Source organism: Oncorhynchus mykiss, chromosome 22, assembly GCF_057628025.1.
Source record: "Oncorhynchus mykiss isolate SJ-2025 chromosome 22, ASM5762802v1, whole genome shotgun sequence".
Taxonomy (NCBI): Eukaryota; Metazoa; Chordata; class Actinopteri; order Salmoniformes; family Salmonidae; genus Oncorhynchus; species Oncorhynchus mykiss.
Window position 1 is genome coordinate 36857483 of NC_143043.1, and position 19090 is coordinate 36876572.

General features: G+C 43.8%; 1 protein-coding gene across 1 annotated transcript in view; it reads right to left on the reverse strand.

Annotated features, from left to right (window-relative positions):
* The window catches only part of itprid2 (ITPR interacting domain containing 2), a 45814-nt gene extending 34964 nt beyond the window's left edge, over positions 1 to 10850 (reverse strand). Inside the window, exon 1 of the mRNA XM_021579532.3 lies at positions 10688 to 10850. The gene's annotated coding sequence lies outside the window, so the exon portion shown is untranslated. The remainder of the gene's footprint in view (positions 1 to 10687) is intronic.
* Between the last annotated feature and the right edge of the window lie 8240 nt (positions 10851 to 19090).

Sequence of the window (19090 nt, forward strand, 5' to 3'; positions counted from 1 at the left end):
CATTGGACTAGTAACCGGAAGTTCAAATCCCAGAGCTGACAAGGTACAAATCTGTCGTTCTGCCCCTGAACAGGCAGTTAACCCACTGTTCCTAGGCCGTCATTGAAAATAAGAATTTGTTCTTAACTGACTTGCCTAGTTAAATAAAGGTAAAATAAATAAATAAATACCCATGAGGATCATTTAACATAGTTTCGCATGAGTTTCAGTCATATGTTGTCAATGAGCTGCAGGCTAGAAGTTAGGCCCTCGGCCTTAATGACCAGGACTGTAATAAACTGTTCAGTTCCTCTCTGGCTGTTCGCTTTCCTCATAGTTCCTGCTCACTGGTACACTTTGTATGCTGAACATGCTGCTATAGGGACAAGAACAGGAGAACAGGCGTAGGGAGAGCTCTGCTATGCACCCACCAGCAACACACAAGGACACACAAACCATTAGAGCTATCCTACTGCATCTTCAGGCTTTATAACATGTTTTATAGGCAAAGTCAACTCACCATTTGCAAGACAGAGGTCAGGGGTTAGGCTAGTTAAGAGTTTATGGGCCTAATCTACAGATCACATGCTTCATATAAGACCCATTAATAACCATAAAACTACAAAGGCCATCTATGAGACGGTAACATATCACTGTCTGGCAAAACAGCATTATGACTTCGGCCTAATTAGAATTCAGTGATTTTGTCATTTATCTAACACTTTAATTACTTGATCTTAGCATTAATTAGATCTACATGCATCTCTCTGGAGCTTTGCCTAATGCTCACAAATTCACTGTAAAGCTTGGACCAGTCCTGCAGACAGACATGAGAGTCAATTGAGGAGAGGGAGTCTGGAGTCACATGAGACTAACAGTGCTTCTCGGAAAAACATATTGGAATTCAAAGCGACCAGCTCCACAATCTGCAGCACATTCATTTTTCAGCGCCTCCTTTATCCAAGCCCCCTGCAGGGCACTTCCACAATGAGAGGACTGGATAGACTGACTGCCTCTTTGCCAAAAACAGTCCGGGAACATTGTCCTGTGCTGTGTTCACCTCCTGAGGCCGCCTGCCTGTCTGTCCCCATGTCCGCCTATCCGTCCCCATGTCCGCCTGTCCGTCCCCATGTCCGCCTGTACTATTGTCCGCCTGTCCGTCCCCATGTCCGCCTGCATGTCCGCCCGCCTGCATGTCTGCCTGTCCGTCCCCATGTCCGCCTGCATGTCCGCCCGCCTGCATGTCTGCCTGTCCGTCCCCATGTCCGCCCCCATGCCCGCCAGCCCGTCCGTCCCCATGCCCGCCCACATGTTTGTCTGTCCGTCCCCATGCCCGCCCACATGTCCGTCAGTCCGTCCCCATGTAAGCCCGCATGTCCGCCCATCCGTCCCCATGTCCGCCCGTCCGTCCCCATGCCCGCCCACATGTCGGTCTGTCCGTCCCCATGTAAGCCCGCATGACCGTCAGTCCATCCCCATGTCCGCCCGCATGTCCGTCAGTCCGTCCCCATGTCCGCCCGCATGTCCGTCAGTCCGTCCCCATGTAAGCCCGCATGTCCGCCCGTCCGTCCCCATGTCCGCCCGTCCGTCCCCATGTCCGCCCGCATGTCCGTCAGTCCGTCCCCATGTAAGCCCCCATGTCCGCCCGTCCGTCCCCATGCCCGCCCACGTCGGTCTGTCCGTCCTCATGTAAGCCCGCATGTCCGTCAGTCCGTCCCCATGTAAGCCTGCATGTCCGCCTGTCCGTCCCCATGTCCGCATGTCCGTCCCCATGTCCGCCCCCATGCCCGCCAGTCCGTCCCCATGCCCGCCCGTCCGTCCCCATGCCCGCCCGTCCGTCCCCATGCCCGCCCACATGTTGGTCTGTCCGTCCCCATGTAAGCCTGCATGTCCGTCAGTCCGTCCCCATGTCCGCCCGTCTGTCCCCATGTCCGCCCGCATGTCCGTCAGTCCGTCCCCATGTAAGCCCGCATGTCCGTCAGTCCGTCCCCATGTCCGCCCGTCTGTCCCCATGTCCGCCCGCATGTCCGTCAGTCCGTCCCCATGTAAGCCCGCATGTCCGCCCGTCCATCCCCATGCCCGCCCGCCCGTCCGTCCCCATGCCCGCCCACATGTCCGTCAGTCCGTCCCCATGTCCGCCCGCATGTCCGCCTCCATGTCCGCATGTCCTTCCCCATGTCCGCTCGCCTGTCCGTCCCCATGTCCGACTGTCCTTCCCCATGTCCGCCTGTCCGCCCCCATGTCCGCATGTCCTTCCCCATGTCCGCTCGCCTGTCCGTCCCCATGTCCGCCTGTCCGCCCCCATGTCCGTATGTCCTTCCCCATGTCCGCTCGCCTGTCCGTCCCCATGTCCGCCTGTCCGTCCCCATGTCCGCCTGTCCTTCCCCATGTCCGCCTGTCCGTCCCCATGTCCGCCTGTCCGTCCCCATGTCCGTCCCCATGTCCGCCTGTCCGTCCCCATGTCCGCCTGTCCGTCCCCATGTCCGCCTGTCCTTCCCCATGTCCGCCCCATGTCCGCATGTCCTTCCCCATGTCCGCTCGCCTGTCCGTCCCCATGTCCGCCTGTCCTTCCCCATGTCCGCCTGTCCGTCCCCATGTCCGCCTGTCCGTCCCCATGTCCGCATGTCCTTCCCCATGTCCGCTCGCCTGTCCGTCCCCATGTCCGCTCGCCTGTCCTTCCCCATGTCCGCCTGTCCTTCCCCATGTCCGCCTGTCCTTCCCCATGTCCGCCTGTCCTTCCCCATGTCCGCCTGTCCTTCCCCATGTCCGCATGTCCTTCCCCATGTCCGCATGTCCTTCCCCATGTCCGCTCGCCTGTCCGTCCCCATGTCCGCTCGCCTGTCCGTCCCCATGTCCGCTCGCCTGTCCGTCCCCATGTCCGCTCGCCTGTCCGTCCCCATGTCCGCTCGCCTGTCTGTCCCCAGGTCCGCCTGTCCTCATGCCCGCCTGTTTGCCTGTCCGCTCACATGTCCGCCTGTTTGCCTGTCCGCCCACACGTCTGCATGCCCGCCTGTTTGCCTCTCCTTATGCCCGCCTGTTTGCCTGTCCGCTCACATGTCCGCCTGTTTGCCTGTCTGGCCAGCAAAGCTACACCACCAGCCAAGAACACAGCAACACACCATGTACCATCCAGCAGCATTATCATATTGCAAATCATTAACACCCAACAAGGTCAGCGTTGCCCTGGGCTTCCGTTTGACTAGTGTGAAACAAACATATGGAGCGAGAAAGAGGCTAGGAGAGATAGATGGGCAAAGAGGTATTAGAGCTGTAGCAATGCAATAAACCTGGCAGAGGATTGTTACATTAGTGGCTTAATTTTCATATTACAGCTGAGAATGAACAGTTAAAGTTGTTATTGATAAATGAAAACATGTCAGTTTGTCACTTTCACGAGGTTAGAGTAATAACATGTTGAGCTAATTAAGACATTGGCTCGAATCAAGGTTACGCCTTTAGATTGAGAAAATTAACAACTATGGAAGATTTGGCACTTTAATTTTCAATCCCAAACCCCGGCCTGGTCTGCTTGGTCTATTTCGCAATCATTCCCGGAAGTCTTAAGATGTTGCGCCTCTGGGTTTAGAAACTCTGTGGTAGTACTGTAAGAGATGTGCTGGCTACATTTTACAGTGATTGCATGAATTATTTCATAAGATAAACATGGCTCTGAATAATATGGCGTTCGGTTTCTCCTTGGCTGTTCGACATCTTGCTGATACTGGCTGAAATAAATCCTGGTTATGAAATAGGAATGAGAAGGCAAAACCACAATTCTTAGGACTTTAGTCTGCTACAGTACACCTGCAAATACTTAGCTAGATGAATCAAAATAGAGGCTTACTGGCAATGGCAATTATGATGTTCTTTCACAAAAACATGATTACAAGATTCCGGATTATCCCTCAAAGTCCTTCATAAAGGACAGCGTGACAGGAAGAAATCAACAGCATGGAGAGGTTGAAGTTTTGTACATCTGGAAATCACAAACAAAGCAACCCACACTACTCCCCAGATGTCACGTTGGTATTGACCCCGTCTCTCTCCCCCCTATCATGGTTACAGTAAATGGGAGCTATTCTGTTTGTGGGACTCAGGCCAACTTCATTTCCTGTGTCCAGGCATAGCAGAGCCCCAAGACCTTCAGAGTGCACTGAGAAAACACACGCACAAGCACACGCACAATCACAATCCCCCCCCCCCGTCACCCTTCAGCAGTGTTGTTTCTGTGCTACGTGACTACAAGGACCTGAAGCAGGCCAGACAAACAAACCATGGAGAACTAACTGATGTTGATAACAACGTCTTGTACATTGGTTCATGTGCTGACTGACCTGAAACATTGGTTTACAGATTGGTCATTTCGCACGGGCTGAGATCCTTCTCTCACAGCAGTGTGCGTGAAAGGACAGTATCAGACTCAGAACCAGCAGTCAACTTAACATCACAACCCCATAGCCCATTCATACATGCTTCATAGGTTATTAGTGTGTACCAAATAAGTTCTAAATTCCCGATAGTGATGGAACTTAGGCTTACGTTTTAACCATGCATCTTTCCTACAACGGCCGAAGACGTAACATGCGTTTCCCAAAACACCATGCAGAGAGCGAATGGTCGCTAAGTGCATCGTTGGAGCATGGGTGAACACTGATAGGATCGAAAGAAAGAGAGCACTGCTCTCGGATCAGCTTTCTCCTTTCAACTCTTTCCTTAATAACATAATTATTTCACAATACTGACGACGGATCAGCTCCTAGAGCGATATTATAGCATATGGCTGCAAATATTCTGCCGGCTTATTCTAATGCTTACCCAATAAAAATGCGTACATTAGGCTACACATCATGAAATATGTTGAGACAAATTACAGCCAGTAGCCTACAAGTTGCAAAAATAGAACTCAAATGACTGAACATGAAACGTATTTCTATATGATTGAAAGAGCCCTATAGAGCCCACTGTTTATATTTTAATGCAGTCATCTCAGTTTCATTTGAAGAATATTTTTATGTCGCTTTTTTGCATCAATTGCAAAGACATTGGAAAGTTTGTATTTGCAGACCACTTTGTTCTGAAGTTATCGGCGGTCACAGAGAGGCGGATAAACCATGTGATTCTGTTTAGCTGAGATTTCTGTGCATAAAGTGACACGGCAGGGCAAAAAAAAGCATCTAACGACACACTTACAGGCTGACTACACTCGTGTAGCGAGCGCTGCAAAATACATTTAGAAATCTATATTATTCAATTATTGCACGCGCCAACGAGCTTCTGCGTTGCCAAGGGCTAAAATAATAGGCAGTTCTATTTCTGACGCAGATCGCGCTGCAGGTCCTGTCTCTCCCATCTCCTCATTGGTTTATAGAAGCAGGTACCCACGTGACAACTCCTCATTGCTAATACCCACGTGGGTGACTGAAAGACGAACGAGGCCAGTGGCGGTAATGCACCTAATTTATGAAAGTTGCCAATATAAAGTCAAGAGAAGAAAAAGCCTGGAAGGAGGAAAAATGACTAGAAACGATTTGGTTGACCGTTTTATGTGCGGATTAATTGTTGGAGTAGAGGACCTTGTGCATTTCAGGTAAAATAACTCAATGTTTATATCCCAGGATAAATCAGCTAGCAACAGCAAGCTAGCTAAATTGCCATAAATGTTTAATGCTTTTCAACCTGTTCCCAAATTAATATAATTGGTTCAGAGTTTTGTTTTGATATTTTAACCTGCGTGTCGTGATCGAGTTTGGTGTGGGGGGACAAAATACATTTATGCACGATGGAGCACACGCGCAGCCGGTTTGGGTTCCGTGTGCTGGAATCGGCTAAACTTAGATCATTGAGGTAGTAAATGAATTATAGGAAATGAAAGAAACTGGGTTGTGTTAGAAGTTAATGGTTCTCTGAAGAAAGACAGAAGGCTTTGGAATGTGTTTGATGGAGGAGAGCGATGTATTGATATAGGGAAGACAGATGGATATCTGTGGATTAGGTGAAGAAGGGGTTGAGGTCAGGAGGTGAGGTCAGTTCCCCTTAAGGGAGTAATCAGGGTTGGTATATGGTTACCTTCTTTCCTGTGGAGCCATGAACTGTAAGGAGGAGTGTCTTAAGTAGGATGCATATAAACTGTGATGTCTGAAATGTATTACGGTCTGATTTCAGCTGTACAGAACATTTGGGAAAGATTAAACTTGGTTAAAGCTTCTCTAGTGTTCGTGAGTTATTTACTTTGAAAAATAAGAACCTAACACGTGTTAGCTGTTCTACGAGTGGTCTAAGGTAGGCTGTAGATTGAGCGTTTTCAAGTGAAACTTTAATAACAATGGTTTTGGGAAACAGCTCAGAGATTTAACGATGTTCCTACGAAGGTTCTAACAATGAACTTAGCCTTAACTTCTTGAGAGCCGGTGGCAGTATTCGGTATTTCAGATGAAGCTAGGATATGGATATAATTGGTAGTATTGGATAGAAAAAACACTGAAGTTTCTAAACCTGTTAAAATAATGTCTGTGAGTATAACAGAACTGATACGGCATGCGAAAACCAGAGGAGAATCCATCCGGATTTTTATTTTTTATTTATTTTTGGGGTGTCTGCCCATCCAAATCCTTGTTCATGAGAAAATCAAAGGAATACCTCCCAGATTGCAGTTCCTAGGGCTTCCACTAGATGTCAACAGTCTTTATAAAGACTTTCAGGCTTGTTTTTTGAAAAATTTGCTAGAATTTGTAGTTTTTCTAGGTGGCTCCAATTTTGAATGTAGTATTGTGGCGTGCATGGATGAGGGCGCGCACTTCGTTATTTATCTCCGGTAAAGAACATACTATTCGCTGTCTTAAATTGAATCGTTTATTTACATATTAGGGTACCTGAGGATTGATTAGAAACATTGTTTGACTTGTTTGGACGAAGTTTATTGGTAACTTTTGGGATTCATTTGTATGCATTTTGATTGAGGGAAACAGTTGGATTACTGAATCAATCGCGCCAATTAAACTGACTTTTTTGGGATATAAATAAGGACTTATCGAACAGAACAACCATTTGATGTGTAGCTGGGACCCTTGGGATTGCAAACAGAGGAAGATCTTCAAAGGTAATGGATTATTTTATCGCTATATCTGACTTTCGTGACGCCTCTGCTTGTTTGGAAAATGTTTGTAATGCTTTTGTACGCGGGGCGCTGTCCTCAGATAATCGCATGGTATGCTTTCGCCGTAAAGCCTTTTTGAAATCTGACAAAACGGCTGGATTAACAAGAAGTTACACTTTTAAACTATGTAAGACACTTGTATTTAATGTTTAATATTACGATTTTGTATTTTGAATTTGGCACACTCAGATTTCACCGGATGTTGTCGAATTTGATCCCGGTAACGGGATTTCCGCGCTATTAAGATGCTTTTAGGAAGCCGGGCCCTGGTCATTTCTTTAATGAAGTGCTAAAGAACCCCATTGTCCTGCTCTACAAGGTTAACACGAGTCTCAATCACTCAGTCAGATTGTGTAAAGAAATCCAGGCTACGCGATATGGTTTGTACTGTACCACTCTGAACATCAGGAATGCTTACAGGCTGAAAGCTTATGTAATTCTACATCATGGCTCTGGTTCAGAACCAGCTGTGCTAATAAATTATTAAAGTACAAAAGGGCAATTCCACAATGGCATGTATATGCCAAACAAAAAACATTGATTTCAAAGTTTAACAAACCATACAACTCTATGAACAAGGATTAGCTTACTTTTAACAATTTACACTGAACATTTTACAAAAACACATTTCCTGGAAAAACTGTGCAGATGCAAAGTTTGGTAACAGAATTGCTGTAGAATCTCCATCCGTTTTTGTATGTGACCACGTTTTCAAACACTCTTAAAAGAAAATCCACTCACAATATATTTTTTTATTTTTTATTAGTCCACTGTTGACACAAGCCCAAATTGTTTTACATGTCAGTATTCATGTTTCAAGAGACGAACTGTCACCGACCACATCATCATGATGCTATCCAAAGTGAAACCACCTTCACCACAGTTGCACACCACGGCTGAAGCTAATTGGCAAAATAATTTGGCTAACTCTTCAAAACAGCGAACACATATCAAACCACACCTGAAACCAACTCACGTTTGAATTCATTTCATGTCCATTTCAGGACAATACTTTTTCTGGTAAACACCTTTACCATTTGTGTTTGCTCATTCTTAATTTATTTTTCTCCTAATCTTATTCCTAATTTTATGGGAGAATGGTTGAAAAATGCATTATTACTTCATTTCTCAAAAATATAGACTTGACACCTAATTTTAAATGCTCCTATGAACTTCACTTGTTGATGCTAACAGATCTTTTTACATGGAAATTACAAAAAAATAGATAGAAAGCACATGAATAATTCAATCAAAATATGGCATGTCTTTGAAATCAAAGTCATGAAATGTCTTTAAAAGGCTTGCGAGTTGTTTTATTTTACATGTCCCTAATTCTTCAAGCATGAGTCATTCAGTCAGGGGCCTTCTCCTAGAATAATAACAGAGCATTTCTGACATGCAGTCCGGTCTGTTCTTTTTCCTTAACTCTCTCCTGTAGTTAGAAATATAAGCTACTGGCAACACTTTCACAAGTCTGGTAGAAATGTAGTCAATGGTCTCAATGCAGACACGCATCCTCTGATAGTCTACTTGGTGGATCCACCCGTGTTACTTCTGCAAACACTCACTTATCAGCACAGGTGTGGCACACCCACCTGGATGACGTCATCAAGAAAAACACAGGCCAAGTCCCAAAGGCCACCCTATTCCCTATATAGTGCACTACTTTTGACCACGGCCCATATGTCTCTGGTCAGAATTATTGCACTATGTAGGGAATCGGGTGGCATTTGGGACACACACACGAAACATGTGACCCCAAGTCAGATAGGCAGCTAGTTTGCTCAAGGAGGAACGTCTGTGCCCTACTGTTTAATATGTAAGATAAAAACCAACACAGCAGGATGAACTAAAGGGCCCCTAGCCACTGTATAGCTAGCATATACCTCTACCAACTGATGTCTATTGCTGGTCCTATAACTTAGTTTCAAGTTCTATTGTTTTAGTCCTTGTTGCCAGCTTTATTATTCTGTGCATCTTGTAAAGTACTAGACCACTACCTTTTAATTATTGGTTAATGTTTTTTGCCCTTATTCATTAAAGCCTTTTTTAATGGTTGCTCACAATGTGGAGATGTGATGTAAGTAAATTAGAATGCCACTAGAAATGAAATGTATTATTATTTATATGTATAGGCTGGCCTCTGAAGAGATGACAGACCTCCCCTGTGCAATACCTGGATTCAGAGAAGCACGTTGGCGCCGGAGAAAATGCCAGACACTAGTTCTGTCTATGGCCTGTCTATAGCCCCAAATACTGTCTATGCGTTCGGCTGGCCTCTCAGGAGACTACAGACCTCCTTAGCGCAATTCCTGGTTTTCGAGGAAGCGCGTAACCACACACAGCAAAACGTTTATCTTGAACATGTAAAAACATTGTTGTGAACATTTCCTCATACAGGCATCAAGCTTTAACATAAATGTCATCTAAGTTACTTCAAAGATGGGACACTCAGATATACAGTAACCTGTAAAACACTGAATACCAGACATGAGTTCTAAGTCCTGTTTCTCCTGTACGAATAGAATACGTATAAAGTGCTTTACCTACTGTACATGGAAGTGCTGAATCTCTAAGGCTCTCTCTTTGGTCAATATTATGCAAATGCATTGACTATTTATATACAGAGTTTTTTTTCTCTCCCACATCTATTCATGAACAGAACATGTAGGAAATAAAGTTTTTGAAAAGCAGGCTAAGAGTAGAGGGATTATTACTGCAACTTCTAACCTGTTTAAAGGCGATGTGGACAGTATTTAAACACAACCAAAATACACAGCGAAATTAAAGCATGATATATATGAGTTATGTTTACTCATTGCCTGGGAAGCACACAATGAATAGCATATAATGCTATATTCTATGTCGGGCAGAAATTAATTTTTGACCCAGGAAAGTTCCCTCTCTCACGACCGCTACAAGTCAGAATGTTAAATAAAATGATATGTTAAAATATAATTGTATTCAACATTCTAGCTTGTAGAGGTCGTGAGAGGAAACGTTCCTGATTCAAACGCTCATTTCTGCTCGACGTTGGGGTCCAGGCAAGTTTACTCATTGCATGTTTATAATGTGTCCCATGAGGGGGCGTATGGGACGAGGAACATTGGAAATGAGATAGGCCTATTGACTTAAACAATTGTAAAACAGTAGGCTACTTCGCTGATGTCTCAGCCTCCAACGTCTGAAAAATAAAGCCTATATTGGTTACACGTCGGGTCTCACAACACGTCTTGCACAAAAAAATGTGTAGTCTCCCACCTGAAGTGTTTTAGCCTTTTAGCCTAAACTACCTTTCTAAATGATATTCGTGACATAACATATCGGGCAGTGTACGCTATGTAATTACATTGTTTTTTGACTTCCATTTGCCATGTACATTTCCAGTTGATATAAAGGTCGTCCATTTGTTTCCCAAAAATGACTTGGGGATTGAAATCAGTGACAAGTGAGGTCCATGTGAATTGCATCAGGCAAAGTGCGCCACGGTAAAAGTTTGGCATCAGATTTCGAGTTATCCTCGTATGTTGTTTCCATAAAAACATAAACACTTACCATTGTGATGCGGGTTGAAAAGGAGTTTGAAGCGTTGAAAAGTAACTCCGTTGAACTGGAATTTGACAAACTTTGCCGAAACTTCATTTACGAAGAAAACTAGTCTTCCGCTTCCGGAGGGAGTAAAGTAACATAACAAGGGGCGGGCGGCCAGAGAGTCTGTATTCATATCTAGGATGAGATGACGTCTTCCACTAGGATATTCTGTAACCTGCTGGTGGTATACGCGTAGTGCAAACAGTGAAATACAGTAGGCGCCTAGTAATAGTAAATTACAATATGTGAATGTATTTGAACTTCCTCGGAGCAGGTCCTGACAATACAACAAAATGTAATAACTTTATTTTTCCCAGAGTGTAGGAGCCACTTTGTCCTCGCCTGCATATGATGTTGTTTTGTTTTGTAGACGATAGTTAGTCTGTCTTTCTTTATTCTACTTAATTTGTACACTAGAGCAGGGGTTTTCAAACCTATCCCCGGGACCCCCAGCCAATCAATGTATTTGAACTATTTCTGATTCAATTAGTCTGGGGGGTCTCCGAGGAGAGGTTTAAAAACTGCATTAGAGGGCACTATATGTTGAGTCATGCATGGGTCACTGATCATGTGGATTTAGGCCTTTGGCACACAGGTGACCTGGAAGTAGGGAAGCAGTCTTTTGTTTGTTCAGAAATTCAAAATCGAAATGTAATTTGTTACCATCCATTAAGTGACACAACCACCTTACTCATTTACACCTTGTAACTATGTGTGTTTTCATCTTTGCTGCTAATAAATTGTCAAAATACCCATCCAGATCCACCTCTGGAAAACGTTTGTATTGCACACATTTATGGACATTTGAAATCACAACTGACCTAATGGCTATGTCAGGAACTTTTGACTAGGTAAACCATTTCTGACTAGGTTAGGCCTACCCTATTGCAGAAGCTTGTAAAATGTTTTAGGTGTTTATAATTTCAACAACTGTGAAAGTAAGAGAGAGCGAGGTATGTTGTCACACTTTTCACGCTGTCTAACATTTACTGGGCACAATACATCACAATGGTATAAATGTCATACCAAATGAAAGAAGGAAGTCTTGGGAACATATTTTGTATTCATTACATCTTCATATATTATTTCAGTACAGAGTTGTAGACCGTTAAATAGAGAGTGTGCACTTGTGACAATAAGTTGTCACATTGGATTATCAACAAATAAGATCACAACTAATTAATTGTGAATATTGATTTTAATTTCAAATTCAAAACCAAATTCAACTTCATTAAAGAACTCTAAATAAAAACAATTATGCCTAGAGAATCTGGCAAATCATGCCTTTCAATCAAAACAATAATGCTGGAAGACCATTAAGATTCATTAAGTGGCACGACCACCTTACTCTCAACTTTGAAATCGAAAGTTCTCTGGCGTGCACATAGATCCACGGTAATTGTTGTAATCGGAATGGAATGTAATGCTGCAGATAACTTGCTTAAATGTTTCAAGTCTTAACAAAACAGACATGGTGTTTAAACCCACTGATGCACTAATGCACGGTTTTGTAACAATTTATACGACCTACATCCGTATCTGACTAATCGGACTCATCTTCTGAGTCACAGTTCTGGCACACATAAATTGCCTGGCCTTAGGTGCATGCATCATGGGCCCATTTCATTTATTTATTTTATTTCACCTTTATTTAACCAGGTAGGCAAGTTGAGAACAAGTTCTCATTTACAATTGCGACCTGGCCAAGATAAAGCAAAGCAGTTCGACACATACAACGACACAGAGTTACACATGGAGTAAAACAAACATACAGTCAATAATACAGTATAAACAAGTCTATATACGATGTGAGCAAATGAGGTGAGATAAGGGAGGTAAAGGCAAAAAAAGGCCATGGTGTTAAAGTAAATACAATATAGCAAGTAAAACACTGGAATGGTAGATTTGCAGTGGAAGAATGTGCAAAGTAGAAATAAAAATAATGGGGTGCAAAGGAGCAAAATAAATAAATAAAATAAATACAGTAGGGAAAGAGGTAGTTGTTTGGGCTAAATTATAGGTGGGCTATGTACAGGTGCAGTAATCTGTGAGCTGCTCTGACAGTTGGTGCTTAAAGCTAGTGAGGGAGATAAGTGTTTCCAATTTCAGAGATTTTTGTAGTTCGTTCCAGTCATTGACAGCAGATAACTGGAAGGAGAGGCGGCCAAAGAAAGAATTGGTTTTGGGGGTGACTAGAGATTAGAGACTCTAGAGACTAGAGATATACCTGCTGGAGCGTGTGCTACAGGTGGGAGATGCTATGGTGACCAGCGAGCTGAGATAAGGGGGGACTTTACCCAGCAGGGTCTTGTAGATGACATGGAGCCAGTGGGTTTGGCGACGAGTATGAAGCGAGGGCCAGCCAACGAGAGCGTACAGGTCGCAATGGTGGGTAGTATATGGGGCTTTGATGACAAAACGGATTGCACTGTGATAGACTGCATCCAATTAGTTGAGTAGGGTATTGGAGGCTATTTTGTAAATGACATCGCCGAAGTCGAGGATTGGTAGGATGGTCAGTTTTACAAGGGTATGTTTGGCAGCATGAGTGAAGGATGCTTTGTTGCGAAATAGGAAGCCAATTCTAGATTTAACTTTGGATTGGAGATGTTTGATGTGGGTCTGGGAGGAGAGTTTACAGTCTAACCAGACACCTAGGTATTTGTAGTTGTCCATGTGTTCTACGTCAGAGCCGTCCAGAGTAGTGATGTTGGACAGGCGGGCAGGTGCAGGCAGCGATCGGGTGAGGAGATCGCATTTAGTTTTTCTTGTATTTAATGGGCAATTGGAGGCCACGGTAGGAGAGTTGTATGGCATTGAAGCTTGCCTGGAGGGTTGTTAACACAGTGTCCTAAGAAGGGCCAGAAGTATAGAGAATGGTGTCGTCTGCGTAGAGGTGGATCAGAGACTCACCAGCAGCAAGAGCGACATCATTGATGTATACAGAGAAGAGAGTCGGTCCAAGAATTGAACCCTGTGGCACCCCCATAGAGACTGCCAGAGGTCCGGACAGCAGACCCTCCGATTTGACACACTGAACTCTATCAGAGAAGTAGTTGGGGAACCAGGCGAGGCAATCATTTGAGAAACCAAGGCTGTCGAGTCTGCCGTTGAGCATGTGGTGATTGACAGAGTTGAAGGCCTTGGCCAGATCAATGAATACAGCTGCACAGTAATGTTTCTTATCGATGGCGGTTAAGATATCGTTTAGGACCTTGAGCGTGGCTGAGGTGCACCCATGACCAGCTCTGAAACCAGATTGCATGTCAGAGAAGGTATGGTGAGATTCGAAATGGTCGGTAATCTGTTTGTTGACTTGGCTTTCGAAGACCTTAGAAGCCAGGTGGAAAGCATGGCCAGCCGTAGAAAAATGCTTATTGAAATTCTCAATTATGGTGGATTTATCAGTGGTGACAGTGTTTCCTATCTTCAGTGCAGTGGGCAGCTGGGAGGAGGTGTTCTTATTCTCCATGGACTTTACAGTGTCCCAGAACTTTTTTGAGTTAGTGTTGCAGGAAGCAAATTTCTGCTTGAAAAAGCTAGCCTTGGCTTTTCTAACTGCCTGTGTATAATGGTTTCTAGCTTCCCTGAACAGCTGCATATCACGGGGGCTGTTCGATGCTAATGCAGAACACTATATGATGTTTTTGTGTTGGTTAAGGGCAATCAGGTGTGGGGAGAACCAAGGGCTATATATATATATGGTTCTAAATTTCTTGAATGGGGCATGCTTATTTAAGATGGTTAGGAAGCCATTTTTTAAAAATACCCAGGCATCCTCTACTGACGGGATGAGATCAATATCCTTCCAGGATACCCTGGCCAGGTCGATTTGTTGTATCTCACGCACTTCACCCAAGTCTCTTTTGGAAGGCTGTTTGAAAATGGCTCCACACAGACGAGGCAGAAGCACTCCTCTTCATCTGATGATGACTCTTCTACGGTTTTTATTTTTTTAGCTTCTTGGTTTTTGCAGATCCAGATTTTGACTCCCCCCTTGCTTCCCTTTCTTCGGAAACAGCCTTTTGCTAGATCGTGTCACGGTCGTCCTCCTCTTCATCTGAAGAGGAGAGGCGAAAAGGATCAGAGGACCAATATGCGGCGTGGTAAGTGTCCATGGTAAATCTTTAATAAAGAAAGTACTGACACTGCATACAAAACAATAAACCAAATACGACCATGAAGCTACAAATGAGACCTGTGCTGACACAAGCCAATGACATAGACAATCAACCACAAACAAACAGTGCAACTCAGGCTACCTAAGTATGATTCTCAATCAGAGACAACTAATGACACCTGCCTCTGATGGAGAACCATACTAGGCCGAAACATAGAAACGCCCCAAAACATAGAAAAACAAACATAGACTGCCCACCCAACTCACGCCCTGACCATACTAAATAAATACAAAACAAAGGAAATAAAGGTCAGAACGTGACAGATCGTGCCTTATTCTTTTCTATTTCTAGTGCATGCTTCACTGGTGTGTCAGTTAGAATTGCTGTTTTGTGCTGTTTTCTTCCTTTACAAGCTGGTTTTCTGGGGGCCAGCTTTTGGATATGGCCGGATGTCCTCTGGAGATGGTAGTCTGCTGTCAGCAATGGCATTACTGGACAAGGGTGAGCTGGTGCTAGCATAAGAACTGGGCAGGTCTGTGTCTGAGCTCGTGCTAGACAGGGCTGAAATGGTGCTGGGGCCTGGCAGGGCTGAAATGGTGCTGGGGCCTGGCAGGGCTGAAATGGTGCTGGGGCCTGGCAGGTTGGGGCTGGGGCCTGGCAGGTTGGGGCTGGGGCCTGAAAGGTCTGGAATAGTGCTGGGGCCTGGCAGGGCAGGGCTGGTGCTGGGGCCTAGTAGGGTTGGGTTCTGAATGAGGCGATCTGTTACGTAGGATGGCACAAACTCGGTTTCCAGAAATACATCCATGTTGTAAGGTTGTACCCCAGCCACCCTAAAGCCAGCCTGAATGTTCAAGGGGGGTTGCAGCCAGAGGATAGGCGATTGCCACAATCCTAGGAATGTCATAAACTGACATTATCTTCCCGGGATTGTTCCTCATCCAGGCATCACACACGGTGTTGATGTGCCTCTTTAGCGGCCCGTAGACAGACCTGTCTAAGGATTGAAGCCGATGAGAGCAATGGGGTGGGAATGACAGCATAATTATGCCATTTTCTTTGGCATAATTGAGTCCATCAATGGACAGACAAGACTCATGGTTGTCCAAAAGGAGTAAACAGGGCTTCTCCTTTGAACATTTTGTATGCTCGACGAAATGTTTCAGAAAGTGCACATCTTTCAGCCACCCAGAGAGATTTGCCACTCCTTTGCTGCCAGGTGGCCCATTGATCAGGAAATGATTGTGGAAGTTGACACGGGGGAATATAAAATATGGAAGTATATTATTTCCTGTAGCTGAGATAGCTTTTTCAGGGGAGGTCAGTGACCCTACTTGTTTGAATCCACATCTGCCCACCACTTTGTCAGGTTTATGTACAGTGGTCACCCCAGTTTCATCAACATTCCATATGTCTCCTGGTCCAAATTGATATCTCTGTAGCACTTATGCTACATTGTCGAAGAAAGCATTAACATTTTCTCTGTTGAAGCTACTTGCCCTGGCAAGGCTAGTTGCCTCTGGCTTTCTCAGCGACAGCATTGGATGCCGCTTTAAGAAGCCTGTAAACCACTTCGAGCTGGCATTTTCTTTTTCTGCCTACATTGGCGCAAACTTCACCTGGTGTGCCATAGCAAACTGGTAGGCAAGTCTTCTGACCCCACTTAGAGACAGACCAAAATAAATGTCAGCTGACCTAGTAATATACTGAACAAGCTGCAGGTCCAAATCAGGTGAAAAAAACTGCAGTGGTTTTGTATAGCCAACCACTGTTGTTGGCATGGCTGTCTGACTTTCAACTTCTTCTCTGGTAACCTTTTAATAATACAGAGTCAGAGTACGGTAATTTATGTCAAAATCCTTTGCCGTACTCCTGATTGATTTGTTCTGCAACTTCACCTGCCTCATTGCCTTTAACATTATGCCTGTGCTGCCTGTGCTGCCATCCTCTGTTTTCTTTTATCATTTCTAACCATCTTTCTTTCCTTCCCCACTTTCTTTCTTTCTTTCCTTCCTTCTTCCTTCCTTCAAAAACACATTTCCTCATTGCAATTACATATTCATTACAGGCTTATTACGCCCACCTCCCTGTCTACTATCCTTGTTGGCACAATGCAATTCATAACACCACACTAAATTCATGACACTGTATGAAGTAGTGTGTGTGTGTGTGTGTGGATATACTGTCTCATACAGTAGGCATGTAGTGTGTTAGTAGATACACACACACACACACACACACACACACACCAAAGCCTGTCTTGTGTAGTCCAGGGATATGTCTGCTGCTCTAAACTATACGTATATATGATAATACATTTACAGTAACATTTTATGCTATTATCAGAGCTGATTACACAATATCACAATGTTTTTTGAACATGTTCTATGTGTCTATGTATACTGGGGCAAATTGTCACATGTGAAGACTTGCCCAAGATCATTGAGACACTTGTCCCAAACTGACGTGTGCTATTGTTGGCTAAATCTCAAGGTTAGCTCAACATAGGACTGCAACTAAAGCATCAAAAGACACGTTATTGTCTCCATTACTCAGTGTAAAATTATAATTTTGAACATTCATACCTAAATAAAATGTATTGCATAAAATGTAACGTGACAATTATTTTACTTTTGCCCACATGTGAACACGAATTTGACCATAGAACATGTAGTCACATAAAGTAGCTATTTGAGATTGTGCCTCTCATGTTAGAGGTATGAACAGTTTGACCATTTACCCGAATGACAACTTACCTCGTTCTCCCCTACAACTTGATAGCATAGTTTTAAGATTAAAAGTCAAATAAAAGCTCAACTGCTGCCTCCGACGTAATGTTTCATATCCACCACAAGACGACGCCATTGTATTTCCAATGCAACCGCAGGCAGCATCCTTAAAAAAAAAAAAAACTTTTAGGAAGCGAAAAACATTTATTGCTCTGTTGTGAGAAATACAGATCTCTGACAGTGTGCCTGTGCACATATCAGTGACCGTGACGTCAAGGTTTCCCTCACCCACGCCAATTAAAATCTTATGGACTCATATTACGTGTTCCCGTTCTTAACGAATAAACAATGACATTTCATCATTTCATCACATATTCGAGTGGCACCTGTGTTTCTTAATTACAAAAACAAAAGTTACGATTACCGTTTTATTGTCTTCTTCGAAGAACGTAGTAAAACAGATATGAAAAGATGTAATTATGATATATGGGTGACTGTTATCTGTGTTTTAATAGAACAACAAGACATACAATTAAAGTTCCCAACATTTTACAACATTGACCCCCTGAACATTATTATTGCCTTACGAAGAGGTGCGTTTTTTTTTGTTGCCTTAAAATAATTGATTTCTTTACTTTTTCCCAAACTTTTATTCCAATTCAAATCAAATTGTATTTGTCACATGCGCCGAATACAACAGGTGAAGATAGACCTTACAGTGAATGCTTACATACACTACAGCTGCACACTCTGTGTGTAGTGCACTATTGGACATCATTCTGAGTTCCCTACAAATTATAATGATTTTATACTACTTTAATTATTATTATATTACAACTATAGGCCTAATATGTTCATATTTATATTACGACATAGTAATAATACTAACACTATTATGATTATTATTTGTTGTTATTATTAGGATATTGGTGTTATTATTAATTTCCCTAATAAACTATATAGATCATGTGCACTCCATAGGGGTTCAGGCAGGCACGTTTATGCAGCAGGTGGTCGGTCACCTGCTATATGAAACCCCCGGAAGTGTTCTTAGCATATTATTGAAACCAAAATCCATCCCGCTATGGGCCACAGCTGAGTCCCGAGCCAGGATTTTACTGTACACATCCCAAATGGCACCACATTCCCTACATAGTGCACTACTTTTGACCAGAGCCCTATATTCGCCCTGGTCACAACTAGTGCAATAAATAGGGATTAGGGTGGCATTTGGGACATTATCACTGTCTGCACCTTCCAGCGTGATTTATTACACGCCAATACCAAATAACTAATCAGTGGTCTAACTAATTAATGCACATTTGCATTTTTGCATAAGCAATTAGTGCGATGAAAGTGAATTAATTCCGTTTAGCATTTCATTGCAATCTAAGCGTCTATTCAAGCGGATGGGCATTAGTGAAGAATTGGAGTAGGGACTCAGGATGGTTTCCCTGCTCTGAGACAAGGCCGGACGGGGTTCTGATTAGGGAATGGAAGGTCAGATCCTCATATTCAAA